Source organism: Pongo abelii, chromosome 11, assembly GCF_028885655.2.
Source record: "Pongo abelii isolate AG06213 chromosome 11, NHGRI_mPonAbe1-v2.0_pri, whole genome shotgun sequence".
NCBI lineage: Eukaryota > Metazoa > Chordata > Mammalia > Primates > Hominidae > Pongo > Pongo abelii.
The window spans coordinates 96,477,378-96,491,768 of record NC_071996.2 but is presented as its reverse complement, the minus strand read 5'-3'; the positions used below and the strand labels follow the sequence as shown (position 1 = coordinate 96,491,768).

General features: G+C 33.5%; 1 long non-coding RNA gene across 2 annotated transcripts in view; it reads right to left on the bottom strand.

Moving 5' to 3' along the window:
* Window positions 1-13,028, bottom strand: part of LOC129058076 (uncharacterized) — a 30,106-nt gene extending 17,078 nt beyond the window's left edge. Inside the window, exons 1-3 of one of the 2 annotated variants that reach the window (XR_008522922.1) lie at window positions 12,847-13,028; window positions 11,213-11,451; window positions 3,466-3,556 (exon numbers count right to left, since the gene is read on the bottom strand). This is a non-coding gene — a long non-coding RNA (uncharacterized LOC129058076). The remainder of the gene's footprint in view (window positions 1-3,465; window positions 3,557-11,212; window positions 11,452-12,846) is intronic. The other variant, XR_008522921.1, reaches the window with a different exon arrangement.
* Between the last annotated feature and the right edge of the window lie 1,363 nt (window positions 13,029-14,391).

Sequence of the window (14,391 nt, the reverse complement as noted above, 5' to 3'; positions counted from 1 at the left end):
GTTCTTCAAGCAGGTTAACTTTCAATTCATTACATGAAGTAGGTTTAACTTGTCTTGTAATCTATCTTCCATAAGAAAACTCTCTATTCTGGCCCTGCCTACAGTCTCTACCTGCCTTTTTGCTCCTTAAGGTCTCAATGTCATTTACCTCAATTTATATCTGACTGAAACACTATGATATTAGAGTTGTAATATAACAATAGATATTTCTTACTAGATATCTAAAATCTTCCAAAATTCAAATATTAAAAAAGAAACTTTCTACAATTATATTTCTATAAGTAGCTAATAATGTTAATAAATATTTCTGAATACCTAATATGCCCAGATTCTATGCTATAAAATAATGGTAATAATAATGGTAAAAAAATTTGCATCCAAAATAATAGTTCTTTTACTAATGAAAAGGATTATGGAATTCCACTTTTCTTCAGTTGATATAGGAATAGCATCAGCAAGGCAAGATGAATGTCCAACTCTTCTACCAATGTTAAAAATCAAGTAATAGTAATGACACTTTGGGGATTTTGGCTCCACTGAAAAATCTGTATCTTCTTTAACCAGGAAGGGTGTCTCAAGGTTTTCTAAATAACACCATTGGTGAGAATGTAAACTAGTATAGCTGCTATGGAAAACAGTGTGGAGATTTCTCAGAAAACTAAAATTAGAATTACCATTTCATCTAGAAATCCCACTACTGGGTTATCTTCCCAAAGGAAAAGAAAATAATACATCAAAGGGATACCTGCACTAACATGTTTATTGCAGCATTACTCACAATAGCAAAGATGTGAATCAAGTGTCCATCAATGGATTAATGGATAGAGTAATGTGATATAATGCTATATATTATTTAGTAATAAAAAGAAATGAAATCATGTCATTTGAAGCAACATAGGTGGAACTGGAGGTCATTATCTTGTGTGAAATAAGCCAGGCACAAATAGAAGAATATTCCATGCTCTCACTTACATTTGGAAGCTAAAACTCTGAACATATGGAGAGTTGAGAGAGGAAAAATAGATAAAAGAAAATGGGAAGGGTGAGTTGAGATGAAAAAGAGAAGATGAGGAAAAGTGGGTAAAAACACAGTAAGACAGAAGAAATAAATTCAACGTTTGATAGCAGAATAGGGTGACTATGCTTAAAAAAAAATGTATTTTTGTTGGGTGATGGACACGCTAAATCCCTCACTTGCTCACTATACATTATATACATGTAACAAAATCTCACATGCGCACCATAAATTTATACAAATAAAAATAAAAATTAAAAAAATAAATATTTTAAATTACTTAACTAATGCTGACTCAGATTTCACAAGTGTGTTTATAATTTGGATTACCTTCTATATTTACCAGAGAAGGAGAATTTGCCAGTTATGAGAATAAGATTTCAGTCTCTGTAACTGTGACAGCCTTATCAGAAATAAATCAGTTGCCATTTTTGTTTTAGGCAACAACTTGGTCATAGTGACTCGCATTCTTAGCAACTTAATTCATGAAAATGAATGGATTTGGGCCACTGTGGGTAAAGTTCTGCTATGTTCTATCAGCTGTGACCAAGCTAATGGGGTCACATGGCAAATATCAGAGTACAGAAAAATGGGCAGAAAGGAGCACACCAGCCTATCTGTAAATATTTATCTTTTCTTCAATTACGACTCACTACATAATGATTGTAGTAATTCTTATTCAATCATTGGTACTATGTTTGATTGGGTATTTAAATGATAATCGCAGTTTGTGAATAAAATTGATCAAAATTATCAATAATCTGGAAATCCTGTTCAGAGCATTTCCTTGTTGCACTATCAATGGAGGAATTTTAATCGATTGGGATATACTTGCGACTGTTTCTTGTATTCACTAAGCCTTGTTAAACAAATAAGAAACTGCTCTCAGATTAGGAAAAATGCCATTAATAAATGTGAGCCAAGAAAAAGCAAACTTCAAGCTCCAACTAATATTTCTGAAGACTCAAAGACTTTGAAAAATGTTTTGTAACCAAAATTGTATATCATGTCACCATTTGAGGAAAACTCTGCCAGTGATATTTTTAAAATATCACTTGGCTTCTACTAAATCCCATTTTGGGTTGAGCACTGTAATAATTATTATTATTCATTTCCAGAAATGGTTGTCTTTATCTTCCTTGCAATTTCTGTCACTGGAAACTGCTCCGAGGAGAGAGAAGCCATGCTGGAGCCCCAAAACACATAAAAACTGAGATCATAACTGTGTCTTGTCTAAATGTGTGAAGTTTGTGGTAATATTGTTATGCAATAGATAATAGTATTAATCACAATATTAATAGTATTATTAACAAATACCATAGTTTCATGAAAATAATGATTAACAATGTATATCATGGCAGCCATGAAGTGGTTGTCGTTAAAATAAAACTTTCCAATCACTGATTTAAATTTAGTGGGTTCTTTATGTTCTATGTTAATGAACCTACTCTCTTATTTGTATATTTGATATATATTTAAATTTTATACAAAGGAGAAATCCTTTACATATAGATTGCAATTCTCAAAGGGTTAAACTACAATACAGCATTCTAATTAAAAAATGTATCTTTGGCCTCTATGATGAAGTATTTATTTTTTGGATACCAAGTCCCTGCATGTAATAGTCTAGTTGTGAACACATTAATGATTCTAATCTGCTGTGTTTCAATTAATTCAATGTTTATCAGTTTTCCTCTAACAATGCAAGGTAGAATCAAAGAATCAATGATCAGGGCAATTACCACTTCATTATAAAATTTCAGGAGTCGTTAATAATGATGTTCAGCAGTTTTGCATTTTCTAGCTTTTTAAAATTATTTTTTCCATAAACCATGAGAGGAAAATTATTCCTCGCTATTCTAAAAATACAGAACCAAGTGTAATTAAATAAGCTAAATGTTTTTGTCTGATAAATGAATGCTCACTCACATAAAAATTATAAATTTCAGCTAATTGCTTAAAATAGAAATAAAGATTCCTCTCTGGTATCTGATATCTGATTTTAGGCTAGCACTTTAATTTTGACCATAGCACTTCTGTTTGGCATTAAAATCTTCCAAAAATACACAGATAAAGCAATGAACTCTTTATGAATTAAACTAATATATCATGCTTAGAATTGTACCTACAGTACTAAACTTTGAAACTCTATTATAAAATTTCATTTTGAAAAAATATCTTTGTTATTTAAAACAAACTAATATTCAAAGTTGGGTTTGTACGTCTGTTTGATAACTAAGTTATATTATTATAGATAGGAAGGGCCTTTGCATTAGTGACCTTAATCAACTCTTCTTAGACCAAAATATGAAAGAGAGAGAGAGAGAGAAGGGTGTGTATGTAAGTGTGTATGTGTATTTTTCATTGTCCATTGAAGATAGAACTGCATAGTGTATCAGTGTTGACTGAAAACAACAAATAATTATTAATTACAATCTTAATCTTCTTACTTGGATATTGGTAAACACTTTTTGTGAAGGACAAGTTAGTAAATATTTTCAGCTCTGCAGTCTGTATGATCTCTGTTGCTACTCTTCAAATCTGTCATGTAACACGAAAGCAGCCATTAGTTATATGTAAATGGATGACCATACCTGTATTCTAATAAAACTTTACTTACAAAAACAAATGAAGGGCCAGATTTGGCTGAGAGGGCTTTAGTTTGCTGACAAGGGATTTCAAAAGTGTGAGTCTCAATAATTGAAAGACCTGTTAGTTTACCTGACCATCCTGATAAAGCAGAATATGATAAAAGGTTGAGGGCTGAAGCTGCAATAAAGACAAAAATTAAAGTGTATATTAAAGTTGTGAGGAATTTTTATTTTCCAGGTTGGGAGAAATCCAAGAGAGATCAAAAAAGTGAGTGAACTGAAAACTCTGTGAGAAAAATTTCAGAAAGAAAACCCAACAGTATGACATTGACAGAAAAAAAAATAGAGAGTGAGATCAAAATATTGAAGGTGCATTTTTAAAGTCATATGCTATAATGGATTACCCCCATTAGAATCTATGGTAAAGTCTGCATTGCTCACTTAAATTGCTTCTATGAGTAAGTAAGTTTTGAGGACTATAACAGGGCTGAATTTTAAGGATCAGGTGGAGGCAGAACAAGAATCAGAAAAAAAGACTGGAAAATAAAGTTTTTAGGTGACTTCCTATTACCGCTTGTTATGAGAGGTCTGGGCAGGAGGCTTCCATGTGTGGGCAAAGGGTAATGTTCCTTAGTAAAATTGAATTTGCTTTTAAAAGCACACACAAAAAATCACACAGGATTTCTTCTTCTTAGCATTATTTCTCCCAAGAATGACCAATAAAATGCAGCCAAATAAAACCAATTTGTATTGTCTACATTTCCACAAGAACTCTCTGGGGTCCAATAATATTTTATTTTTCTAGCTTTTCCTTTCTTGCTGGCCTGCCCCACAGAGTGAGATGTGGGTGAGTAAAATTCAGGCACACTTTTACTCTTCTTTGCTTTACTCCAAAATTACACTACCTTAATATTTATCACATGATCCTGATTGGCTATTAGCTAGTAACCAAGAGCCAGGAGAGACAAAATGATGTTTCCGTATCTGAAATCAACATTTAATGGATGAGGTTATATACGCTCAAATTATATGTGTGTGTATGTATATTTTTTTCTTTGTTTTCTCCATTCTATAAAGAAAAAGTGTCCTGGAAAATATTTAAAAACCTTTATAACTCTGGAAATAAGTAATTTTATTGTGTGACATTCTGTTTTTTGTAAGTCAGTTCCATAGATAGAAGTTTGCCTTATCTGAACATATTTCTTTGGTTCTAATCCAAAATGGAAAAAAAATGTAAATTTACATCTGGCACAATTAAAACAGGAGACTAAATATTGAACTATAGAAAGTTAAAGTATTACCATAATGAGAAATATCTTAAATCAAGTTGTCTTTCCTGTATCTCACTGTTCATCTCTTTTAAACTTTGGCAAACACCAAAGTAGATAACATTTTAGCTTATAATTTCCACCTTATTATCTTTACATCAAACATTATCTTTACATTGTCATTAGAGTGAAAACATCAAGACCCTTTTTCCTCGTAAATTTATTCATATAATTTAATTTCAAGAATCTTCCATAATCCTAATCAACCAAGACTACACTCTTCAGAATATTATTCTGTTCTGTCTTGCAGCCTATAGCAGCCTAAAATTCTCTTCCATTTCCTTGCACCATAGGAACCGTTTCTATAACCTTTACCTGAGACTCTACAGATTTTTAATAGTTATCTACAGAAGAAACATTATTGTGTACATCATTTGAGTATATGGGTTGAATTTTTCAGGCCTTCTGAAGTCAGGTTTTTGCATTGTGATTCAACAAAAAGGGAAAGTATGTTTCTCCACACTTTGTAGCAAGTCTTGTGTCTTGCCTTGTTCAATGGAAAAGGAGCAAACCTGATGTGAGAAGAGGCTTGAAAAAATGTTTGTGTATTTCTACTTCATCTCATGAACAATGAGCCACCATCATGAGAACATGTTCAGACAACCCTGATGGGAAGATATGAGAGACATACAGAGGAAAGAGAGCTGTCTGAAATAAAGCCATCCTCACCCCAACAGCTGCCTCTAGCCAACCCACTGGCATTACTAAAATCATGTAAGATCAGATCAGCTGAATCTAGCACACATCAGCATAATTATATACTCAAGAAAATCACAAATTTAGGAGGCATGTATTTCTTGAAAATAATGGAATAAAATATTTATAGCACAATGGGTAAAGGATGTGCCTCACATTTCATAAAGACTAATTATTTTTGCTAAAAAGGAAAGGGGCAAAGTATAACATCTGTTCTATCTTTGTCATGTGTTAAATTTAATTCATAACATCTGTCCTTTCTATCCAAAATTGATGATTTGGGAGTACAAATGTGATAAACACTAGATACTTCTTAGTATTAAATTTGTTTATTTTGTTTTAATAATTTGATATTCGTATGTAGGGTTTTCCAGGTAAACTATATTCTGCAATCACCACGGTTAATATTTGACTTAAAAAATAATGATAAAGGATATTTTTAAAGAACACAGAAATAGCCCCTTCTCAAGTCTTCCAACTGTTTCTTAACTTTTGCCAACTAATATACATGAGCTAACTCCTGACTTCTACTTTTTCCTCTTCATCCCTGATGCTTCTTAACCCAGCATTACCTAACAGTTCTAATCAAACCAACTGCCAATTAAATAACTCCAGGCCCTTTTGATTTGTGTTTTCTGTGTATATTTGCAGTACTTCTTTATGCTCTGGTATGCACTAAACATACCCAAAAAGGTAAGCTCATTTAGCTCTCTTGATAAAAATTGAACTATATACTTTACTTCTGGAGAAACATAATTAAGTCACTCCTTCAAAGCTTAATTCTCCTAATCTGTCAACTGGCAAATTTTATTAACACTAGTTACGTCACTCTGCGATACTGAAGTGAGACTAAAGTACAAAAGTGCCTTTTAAAATTGTTTTACGTTCTAAAAAACCATACAAATAATAAAAGCTGCACTATAATGAAAACAAAACCCTCCTAAAAAATCTCTGTAATACCATAAATTATAAATTAATGATTGTGGTTGTAATAATTTGAAATAGGTTAAACAGTAAGTTGGTGAGTTTTTATTGATGTTGTGAATACATTTATCAAAATGAATGGATACAGATTTATTTAGTCAGGTAAATTCATTCAACCAGACTTCGCAGTTTCAATTTTCTTACCCATCACCTTTAGATCAGAAGGGTCATCCATTAAAAGGAAAAATAACTAAAGGACTAGAAGGCATTTGACAAATACTAAGTAAATAAAATAAAATGACCACTACCAAATTAGTAAATATAAGGGATGCAGCCTAGCATAGAAATAAAAGTCAAAGTTTTGAGAATTTATATTGAGTTCTGTCCATGGGTTACCTTGCAACCTAAAGAAAAAGAATTTTCCATCTTCTTCTTTCTTAATTATACCCCTTTGCAAAGGTAATGTATCATTTACCACACAGATACCTTCATATCACAGAACTTCCTTAAAAGAATGATGGTGTGAACCACAATAAAGTGTGATCACCTAAAATAATATCACTTAAAAACTTTAGTAAAGGAAAGACAGTAAAGGTAAACCAAAACTTTTAAATTCTTACCAAGTTTTAAAAAAATTTCCAAAATGGACTGTGATAAGTTTTATGAATGGGATTTGTTACTTAGTGTTTATTGATTGTCCATACAGTGGAAAATGATATGCCTGAAATATTCATGTTGTATAATAAAATTTCATTACTATCCCTAAACACAAATAAAAATTTTTCAAAGGAGTATTTACATAAACGAAAACATGGAATTTTGTTTTATTGTGTCTACATCATGTTTATATATGTTTCTTTAAAAATGCAGAATAAAAGAAAATGATAAATTGCATAGGTATAAGACATAGGGATCATTTGAGGTAGGCCAATGGTGAGAAAACACATTTGTTTTCTACAAAGCATTTTTGTTCTCTTAATTTCTAAAGTTTTTAAATATTTCAGAAACTCTAAATGCATTTAAGTAATGTGAAAAAAAATCAAGCTAGCTTAATGGAGTAATAACAAAATATCTGTTCAATTAAAGTATTGGCCATACTGCCCAAGGTAATTTATAGGTTCAATGCCATCCCCATCAAGCTACCAATGACTTTCTTCACAGAATTGGAAAAAACTACTTTAAATATGGAACCAAAAAAGAGCCTGCATAGCCAAGATAATCCTAAGCAAAAATAACAAAGCTGGAGGCATCACGCTACCTGACTTCAAACAATACTACAAGGCTACAGTAACCAAAACAGCATGGTAATGGTACCAAAACAGAGATATAGACCAATGGAACAGAACACAGTCCTCAGAAATAACACCACACATCTACAACCATCTGATCTTTGACAAACAAAAACAAGAAATGGAGAAAGGATTCCCTATTTAATAAATGGTGCTGGGAAAACTGGCTAGCCATAGGCAGAAAACTGAAGCTGGATCCCTTCCTTACACCTTATACAAAAATTAATTCAAGATGGATTAAAGACTTAAATGTTAGACCTAAAACCATAAAAACCCTAGAAGAAAACCTAGGCAATACATTCAGGACATAGGCATGGGCAAAGACTTCATGACTAAAACACCAAAAGCAATGGCAACAAAAGCCAAAATAGACAAATGGGATCTAATTAAACTAAAGAGCTTCTGCACAGCAAAAGAAATTACCATCAGAGTGAACAGGCAACCTACAGAATGGGAGAAAATTTTTACAATCTACCCATCTGACAAAGGGCTAATATCCAGAATCCACAAAGAACTTGAACAAATTTACAAGAAAAAAAAAAAAAAACCCCATCAAAAAGTGGGCAAAGGATAAGAATAGATACTTCTCAAAAGAAGCCATTTATGCAGCCAACAAACACATGAAAAAATGTTCATCATCGCTGGTCATCAGAGAAATACAAATCAAAACCACAGTGAGATACCATCTCACACCAGTTAGAATGGCAATCATTAAAAAGTCAGGAAACAACAGGTGCTGGAGAGGATGTGGAGAAATAGGACCACTTTTACACTGTTGGTGGGAGTGTAAATTAGTTCAACCATTGTGGAAGACAGTGTGGTGATTCCTCAAGGATCTAGAACTAGAAATACCATTTGACCCAGCAATTGCATTACTGGGTATATACCCAAAGGATTATAAATCATTCTACTATAAAGACACATGCACATATATGTTTACTGCGGCACTATTCACAATAGCAAAGACTTGGAACCAACCCAAATATCCATCAATGATAGACTGGATTAAGAAAATGTGGCACATATATACTATGGAATACTATGCAGCCATAAAAAAGGATGAGTTCATGTCCTTTGCAGGGAAATGAATGAAGCTGGAAACCATCATTCTAAGCAAACTACCACAAGGACAGAAAACCAAATGCCGCATGTTCTCACTCATAGGTGGGAATGGAACAATGAGAACACTTAGACACAGGGTGGGGAACGTTACGCACCAGGGCCTGTCAGGGGGTAGGGGGCTGGGGGAGGGATAGAATTAGGAGAAATGCCTAATGTAAATGACAAGTTGATGGGTGCAGCAAACCAACATGGCACATGTATACCTATGTAATAAACCTGCACATTGTGCACATGTACCCTAGAACTTAAAGTATAATAAAAAATAAATAAATACATAAATAAAAAATAAAAATAGAGGAAAAAAATCACAATGTAAATAATTCTCTGGCTAGGTGTGGTAGCTCACACCTGTAATCCCAGTACTTTGGGAAGCTGAGGGGTGTGGATCACCTGAGGTCAGGAGTTTGAGACCAGCCTGGTCCACATAGTGAAAACATGTCCCTATTAAAAATACAAAAATTTGCCAGGCGTGGTGGCGTGCACCTGTAATCCTGTAATTCCAGCTACTTGGGAGGCTGAGGCAGGAGAATTGCTTGAATTTGGGAGGTGGAGGTTGCAGTGAGCCAAGATCATGCCACTGCACTCCAGCCTAGGTGACAGAGCAAGACTCTGTCTCAAAAAAAAAAAAAAAAAAAAAGAAAAAAGAAAAAATACATTCTTTGTAAGAAGCATCTTCAATTTACTGTTGGTTTTGTTCTTGAGTTAGTGTATGTGTGTGCATTGGGAGGAAAAGGATCAGAGAAAAAAAGAAAAAGAAAGATTTATTTTAGTTCTGAGATTCTCCAAATCTATGAAATTGATAGTCTGGATAAGAACCACTATGGCCAATTCAAACTGAAACTCCCTTGACTCCTTCATCACACCCATTGCTTATCACCTCCTACTTCCTTAAGACTAACTAGAGAGAGAAGACAGTGCAAAATAGCACCATTCTTATAAGAATATGCTGGCATATCACTTTTTTTGTGCATGAGACAATTGCACAAAAGTGCACATAGGTCAAGGAATCATCACAAAGTAACCACTATGTAATCACCAGTCAGATCAAGAAACAGGATGTTGGCCTTTTATCTTATTGCTTCTTTCCTTTCCTACCTTTCATACAGCCTGAGCCTTAGATTCGGCACAATACTCAAAATATACTACTGAATTGCGTCTGTTTTTTTCTGTATGGGACATTTTACATTGTATACCCATTTCTTTTTTTAATTTTTTTTCAATAGAGACAGGGGTTTCACTATTTTGCCCAGGCTGGTCTCGAACTCCTGAGCTCAAGCAATCCACCCGCCTCAGCCTCCCAAAATGCTCGGATTACAGGTGTGAGCTACCATGCCCAGCCCATTGTATACCCATTTCTTAAGCATCAGCTCTAAGCCAACTCCTTCTAACCATGCATAAGTATCTAAAACCAATGTGAGCACTTGTATTAAAAAAAATAAAAATAGTGATATTGTATGACAAAAAAGGATGATATGGAATAATCTCCAATACACTGTTAATTTTTGAAAATTAGGCAAAGGAGGTAAGTCTGAATGAATCTAGCAGTTAAGAACTCTCAAAATGAATGCATGCAGTTGAGTCTATGAGTGTTGGAGGCCTATTGGTGTAGCTGAGAGTTCTCCAAATTAACTTACTTGTAGAATACAATTTTTGCTAAAGCATAGGTGATAAAAATGTGTTAATTTAAAGCCAGTTTAATCATATACATGTATATATGAGAGTAAAATTGAGGGAAGGGGAATTTGGTAGGGTAAATAAAAAAGAACTGACATACCTTAAAAAAAAATTTGAGTTCTTCAGGCATTTTTATTTTTACTTTTGGAGTACTCATTAGTCTCTATAATATTAAAAAGAATTGTGTATTTTCCAGCTTATTCTTTTACATTTTTCACTTTCAAATGGAAAGGAGACATGCCCAACATTAGTATTACTTAACTCTTCCAATAGTTCTATGTGAGCTTTGGGTGAGCTGACTTTTTGTTTTAACTGTAAAGAATTATCAACTGGCATGTTCCAATAATTTTACTTTTTACTATTTATTCATTTAAGCAGTTTTTTTGGAATGTCATATTTTATTTCTAGTCACTACCAGCTGCAAAAATACTTGCTTCTTATGATAATCATAAAATGAACTGCTAAAGAAATGGGAAATGATATTGTTTCTTTCTCATTCTGATCTCCCATCAACAATTTACAATTTCAGAGCACCATTAGCTCAATATAGAAAGAAACAACTGCTTAATTTACCTTAATTGTTAGGCAATATCTCATTTTCTCTAGATAGCAGATTCAGCAGATTCTGGGGAGCACGTGTTTATTGTTCTTCCAGTGCTCACAGGAAACCATGCTCTATGCTTTACTCTCCTAAGACAAAGGTTCCAGAGACTCATGCTTTGCAAGTAAAAAACACAACCAGAGACTTTCCCCATCACTGGCATTAGTCATTAGTTTGATCACATTGTGACAGACGACCTGGATTCAATCAACTGGAAAAAAGAAAAAATTCTAGTTGACCTTGTAACACCACTGTTTTCAATGTATGATCATGATTTAAATAGCAATAGAGAAAATTGCCCTTATCACATATCTATAAATGTGTGTCTGTGCCACTCACAGTCTATTCTTAGTGTAATAGAGACTTTATCAAGCTTTAAAATCCACTGAAATGACTAAGACACTACATTGATAAATGCAACAACAGAAAACTCATCAATGTTTCAAAACTACCTTTGTTCTTCTCTACAGGTGACAATATCTTGTGATGTGAGAGGTGAACACTGTTAGGGAAGGGTTGAAGAAATGGTTAAGATGCATTTCTTTATTATTTAATCCATGGTTAAATTTGATTTGCTAATGTTTTAAGATCTTTATCTGTGTTAATAAATAATATTGTTATATAATTTTCTTTTCTCTTATTGTCCTTGTCAGTTTTGGTACCAGAATTATAAAATGAGTTGCATAATAATAATCTCTTTTTATTTTCTCTAGAATAACTCTGTAAAATTGCAATGATCTGTTTCATGAATTTTTGGTAGTAAGCACCCTTAAAACAATTACATTTTTTTGGTGTGCAACTGTTTAAATGCTTAATAAAACAGGTTAATGGTTTCAGGGCTGACTGATATTTTCAATTTGTGCTTAAGTAAATTTTGGCAAATTATTTTCCTACAAATTTACTCATTGTATTTGACATTTTACATATATTGGCAAACATTTGTTGATATCCTAGATAACTTTACACCTATTCCATGTTTTTCTTTCATTATTAATGTGTCTCTATTTGGCTTTTAAGTTTGTATTTTTAAATATTGTTTTAAATCTTCTAGGTCCTTGGCATTTCCATATAACTTGTGGAATCAACTTGTCAATTCTTAAGGGAAGCTTGTTTGAGTTTTAATGGGATTGTGCTAAATCTATAGAAAAATTTGAGGGGAGCCAAATTCCTATAAACATGGAGTCTTCTTATGTATATATGTAGTTACATTTATCTTAGCAAAGATTTAAAGTTGCCACTCTACACATCTCTAAGTCAACAGACCATGGAAACTCAACAAAATCTAAACAAGATAAACACAGACAACATGAAATACAAAAAAAATTCACAAAAAAATACAACAGAGTTAAGCAACTGCATAGCTTAGAGGGGACAGTCTATAGACCACCCTCATTTATGACATCAATTTCAAGTTAAGCAGGGTTCTCAAAATCACTCTGAGTTTCAATAATCTGCTAGAAGGAATCACAGAACTCACTAAAAGCTGCTATACTCATGTTTATAGCTTATTAAAAGGAAATAATGCAGACTAAAATTAGCCAGGGAAAGAAGCACACAGAAAAGAGTCCAGAAGAGTTTTAAATGTGGAGCTTCCAATTTTCCTCACCTTACAACGTCAAAACCACATTACTTTCCTGGCATCAAGGTGTGGCAATATGCATGGAATATGGCAACCAGGAAAATTCATCAAAATTTCAGTGTCTCAAGTTTTCATCGGGGCTTCATTATATAGTCGTGACTGATTGCCCACGTGGTTGCTCTCAGTTTCTAGGCACTCTTTAGATCAATGGATAGAATATGACTGATTGTCCCTATTCTAAAGCTATTGTTGTTCTTTCTGGAATGGTTACCCACTCATCCAACCTCCCCCATCATTTCCCCAACTCCTAGATACACTGCGGCCAGCTTCAGTGCTAAATCATATTGTTAAACTGTCTGGTGACCCAAGACCCACAGGGAAATAACCACATTCTTATAAGGTGAAGACCAGACCTCTTTTGGGCAAGATTAAATTCTTTCATAAGGAGTACATCAGAATCAATTTATTTTAGAGAAATCAGGATTGATTTCTTTTTTTTTTTTACTTATATTAAGTTCAGGGGCACAAGTGCAGGTTTGTTACATAGGAAAACTTGCATCATTGGGGTTCGTTGAACAGGTTACCTTATCACCCAGGTATTAAGCCTAGTACCCATTAGTTATTTTTCCTGATCCTCTCTCTCCTCCTACCCTTCACCCTCCAAAAGGCTCCAGCATGTGTTATTCTCCTGTGTCCATGTGTTACCATCATTTAGCTCCCACTTATAGATGAGAACATGTGGTATTTGGTTCTCTCTTCTGGTGTTAGTCTGCTAAGGATAATGGCCTCCAGCTCCACCCATTTTGCTGCAGATGACATGATCTCATTCTTTCTTGGGACTGCATAGTATTTAATGGTGCATATGTGCCACATTTTCTTTTTCTAGTCTATCATTGTTGAGCATTTAGATTGATTCCATGTCTTTGCTATTACGAATAGTGCTGCAGTGAACATCCTCATTCAAGGCATAGAATGATTTATATCCCACTAGGCATATATCCAGTAACAGGATTGCCAGGTCAAATGATATTTCTGCTTTTAGATCTTCGAGCAATCACAACACTGTCTTCCACAATGACTAAACTAATTTACACCCCACCAACGGTGTATAGGTGTTTCTTTTTCTCCATAACCTTGCCAGCATCTGTTATTTTTTGACTTTTAAATAATAGCCATTCTGTTGTGAGATGGTATCTCATTGTAGTTTTGATTTGCATTTCTCTAATGATCAGTGATGTTGAGCTTTTTTCATATGCATAATCAAAATTTTTAACATGAATGATTATCAGAAAAATCTTTGAAGCAGTAAGAGAAAATAAATACTTTGTAAATAAAGTATTTATTGAAATAAACCATAACTCTGTGTTCACGTATTACCTATTGCTACTTTCGTACTAAGGAACTAAACAAGGGAAATAGAAAAGAGACACATTCTGCCAAACCTAACTCAAAAAGAATCTTTTTTAAAAATGTGGTGGTATGAGATCTTTCAAAATAAGCAAAGATCTCTTAAAACAGAGAAAACAATAATCTAAAAAAAAGTTCAGCTTTATCAAAATTTTTAAAATAGCT